Here is a 4,243-nt window from a genome sequence, read left to right as displayed (position 1 = left end):
TGTAGACCAGGCTGGTCTCGAACTCACAGAGATCCGCCTGCCTCTGCCTCCCGAGTGCTGGGATTAAAGGCGTGCACCACCACCGCCCGGCTTAGAGCTTATTCTTTATCCTTTTTGCCCTAACTTATCTGTCCAGAGTCTTTATCCCACAGATCTCTAAAAGAGAGGGTGGCCCAGAACTAACCTAGAGTCTTGCTAAGGAGTTCCTTGATGCATTATAGCTAAATGACTTTGTAGACCATTCTCTTTACAGTCAGTTACTAACAGTGCAGCGTAGGAGCAGGATAACTCAATGTGCCAACCTTTTTGGAACCTGCCTCTGTCTTCCTTTTTCAAGTTGAAATAATATCCTTGTGAGGACTTTACAATATAGTCTGATAATGGGTTTAGGGTCACTACTAAAGACGTAAGGTGAATTCAGTGTTTAAAGAGTAACGAGCTGAGGTGGTTTGGGACCGTTTGTTGACTTGCGAGGGTGGGATCAGCATATCATGGCTTTCCTCACAGTTTGATCAGGTGAGGTGAGCTGGTTCTCAATACTGTTGAATTGCACATTGTGTTCCAAGGTGACCTGTAGGTGCTACTACTGAAGCCTTTTTCCCATGTTATTAGGAGTTTACACTTGGAGGTCACTAATCAAAGCCGACCAGGGTGGACTGAAAGGTACTAGGATTTCCATGGTCATCTAGTTGCCATTCCCTTTTGGTTGACTCCCTGAATGTCAGTGCTAGCTGGTGCCAAGCTATGGGTAAGATTGTCTGTCCATTTGCCTTCCTGTATCTCTTTCCTTTGACAGATGACAGGTTTCTTGTCCTTAGTCAAGACTTTTTGTCCCGAGAACTTGACAAAGGAAACTACAGGTAGTTGGTTTGGGATCTCAGTGAGAGAGTTACTTGCAGTAGAGTAACTCACACAATACATGGCCTAGGGCTTCTTCCAGAGCCTCCACTGTGTCCTTGGGCATAGTTGGACCTATTAACCTCTCTGGTCCCCTCAGCACCCTTGGGCTACTGGTGCTAACTTCCTTGTATGGTGACCTCTGAACTTTGTTCCCTTCTCCCTGTCCATCAGCCAGGTACAGTACACCAGAGGCCCACAGTATGGGAAAAGGTGGGCTTCTGTCAATAGGTTATATTGGCAAACAGTCTGGGGGAGTCACACAGTCAATGAAGGGTTTGTGCTGAGTCAGGGTGCTGTCTGAATTATCCCAAGAATCTCCTGGGAAGGGCTTTCTTGAAGTGGTTATCTCCATGAGGACCAGACTTTCCTTTGACATTCTGGGGCTGGGAAGAAGCAGATAGCTGATTTTTGGAAAGCATACTGGGTGGAACGTGGCATTTGAATTTCTCTTTTTCCAAACTTATCTTGGAGACCTGGTTTAGGTAGGACATTGGCAGAGACACTGGGGTCTGCACGTCTGAGCAGACCGTAAAGGCGGAAAGGCAATGCAGAAGCTGGGAGACTTGGTGTGGCCAGCATCAGAGAGCTACATTTGGGTAGTCAATAACATCTTTCTCAATGGGCAGTTGTGGCATATGCCTTTAACCTTTAATCCCAGCATCTCAGGAGGCAGAGTTAGGGAGATCTCTGTGAGTTGAAGGTCAGCAATCCAAAGTGAATTCCAGGACCACCAGGCTGTTACATAGAGAAACCCTGTCTTGAAAAACCAAAAAAAAAAAAAAAAAAAGCAAGAAGAAGAGAAAAAAGAAAAAGAGAAAAAGACAGTCTTTCTTGATTGTGGTCATTTTAGAACCACCTGTATTATCCCTGTTCTCAGCTTGAAGCCACATATGTTCTGAGTTAATATATTTTTATAATCCAATTTAAATTTTTTAGGTCATTGTAAGGAAATGTCTCTCTGAGCAAGGAGAAAGCCAATGTCCTTTGCGTGTAGGAGCCCTGTGTCTATGTATGGAGTGCCCTGAAAGCAAACAGTTGTCAGACTCCAGCCAGCCATGGGCTGTGAGCTCGCTCCATGTTTTGGTTTGTTGTAAAGAAAACTTAGAGGAGTTTGCAGAGTTAAGCAAATTATGTTCCCAGTTGGACTTGCTCATTGTTTGATCAAAAAATTTGAAAGAGACCAAAAAGTTAATAATTTTCTCATACTAAAATGTCAGATCATTGAATGACTGTGACATCCCCTACCTGGGAGACTGTTTTAGGTAGTAGTAAGTCACTGATAGTTGCGACTAGGACCTTTCTATGCTGTAGAAAACCATCCTGTAGAGGTCTGTGGATGGTGGATAGCAAGACTAGAGAAGCTAGAAAGAAATGCAGAGGTCTGTGCCGCAGGACAGTGGCTGTAGTAAGAGAGGACAGGGTGATTGTTCAGCAGAGAGAGTGGTAGGATGTAGGGATCATCAATGGAGAGGGTGATGGTCTGGAAGCTCCTGGTAGTGTGCATAAGTGTCTCCAGTGAGGAGGGAAGGAGGGTTCATAGAAAAGTAGCCTGGAGCAGTGGGGACACATTCTGATATTGAGGTTTCTAGGTCCACACAGAGACATTCAGGGCAGCACATGTATGCCTGCAACTCAGGGTTACTTTGCTAGAAAGGACAACTGAATTCCAGGCTAGCTCAGTCCAGGCTCAACTCTAGCCCCACCCTTTGCCTGTGAGGGCCTTAGTTCCTGTTTGGACGATGAAATTCATGAGCTTCAACCTTAAGGACTATGGAGAGAGTTCTTAGTGTGTGTCTGGCATAGCTGTGACACAGAGCAGATTCCAGAAACCAGCAACATGGAGTTTAGGGTTCCTTTTACTGCTCACTTTCCCTGGAGCAGAAGAAGTATAGGCTTCTGCCTGTCAAATATTTGATATTATAGAATGCTGCTGGGGTCACACGTTCAGGCACCAGGCCATCTGGCTGGACTGGCATTCTTTCATTTTGTTTTATTTTTTAATTCTTCCTGAGCAGCAAAAGCCAAAGGATCCCACCTGTCTGCCAGACCAGTTTTATAAGTCTCAAGTGGCTGAGAGGAATAGTAGGGAAGCCAGAATATGGTGGTCTCACAGCTTTGTTGCTTCTGATATGAGCCTGGGCAGTGGCATGGCCTTAGTCATTTGCAAAGTAGTATAAATATTAGGGTAGTGGGAAGGTTGGAGTGGGCTGAATTGTTATATTCAGAGAGTAAATGCTCTGTTAATACTAGGAAAGCCTACCACTGTGGTGTTGGCCTTTTATGCTATTAGGCATGGCTTGCCACATGACTAGTGGTAAGATTGGAGGTTATGGCTTCTATTCTAAGATGGTGAAGTCAGAGTTCATATTTTTCTGTGGACTTGCACATTGAGCCACAGCCACCAAGGTAAAAGAAAACAGGAGTAACATGCAGTATAGTGCTCAGGCTGATGCAGTGATAGCTGGGCTGCCCATCCACCAGAGCACCTGCCCTACCCTTGGTTTCCTGGGTAGAGAGGAACTCTGATAGACTGTCACTGACCTGCAGCAAATTTGCTACTTGCTCCTACTGCTTGAGTTGGCCAGTGGGGGAAGATGCTGGGGCCCAAGCCTAAAATGTGCAGCTACTGCATGTGGAACTGGCCATGTGGTCTGGGGATGTCTCTTCTGGTCTGCGTTTCGGACAATTCACCTAACATGGGTCTGGTAATGTGCTGCCTGTGAGGATACAGATCTTTTTCTGGCACAAGAGTATGTGGCATGAATGTGGTAAGGTGAAGCCAGCTGATCTGACGGGTTTGGCAGGTGGCATGACTGCCGTGAGACCCAGCTTCGTTGTCTGTACTCAGAGTGTTGACACTTCCCTCAGGTAGACGCTTGGCTCAGTACATTCTAGATTTGGCAGATGTCACAGGCAAGATCTCTTGGGAGGCAGCCTGTCAGGTATGAGTGCCAGCAGTGAAGGGTCAAGACAGGCAGCAGGCTCAGCATGGGCTGAAGTCTCTTCACATAACGTGTATAAGGGGGCACTGTCAGATCTATTTTCATGTATGCTAGAAAAAACTCAACTAGTGTATAAGCATGTAATTCTTAAGAACATTTTTGTTTTGGGGGGTTGATAAGAGAGAGTCTCACTATGTAGCCTTGCCTGGCCTTGAACTTGGGGAGATCTGCCTGCTGAGATTAAAGGTATGGTTGCCGGGCAGTGGTGGCGCACGCCTTTAATCCCAGCACTCGGGAGGCAGAGGCAGGCGGATCTTTGTGAGTTCGAGACCAACCTGGTCTACAAGAGCTAGTTCCAGGACAGGCTCCAAAACCACAGAGAAACCCTGTCTCGAAAAACC

General features: G+C 46.2%; 1 protein-coding gene across 1 annotated transcript in view; it reads left to right on the top strand.

The window, feature by feature from the left end:
* Positions 1-4,243, top strand: part of Eefsec (eukaryotic elongation factor, selenocysteine-tRNA specific) — a 220,970-nt gene that overhangs the window by 48,557 nt on the left and 168,170 nt on the right. The gene's annotated exons all lie outside the window — the stretch shown is intronic.

Source organism: Microtus ochrogaster, unplaced genomic scaffold (assembly GCF_000317375.1).
Source record: "Microtus ochrogaster isolate Prairie Vole_2 unplaced genomic scaffold, MicOch1.0 UNK1, whole genome shotgun sequence".
Taxonomy (NCBI): Eukaryota; Metazoa; Chordata; class Mammalia; order Rodentia; family Cricetidae; genus Microtus; species Microtus ochrogaster.
Note: the sequence above shows the minus strand (reverse complement) of the source record. Positions and strands in the feature narration are given on the sequence as shown.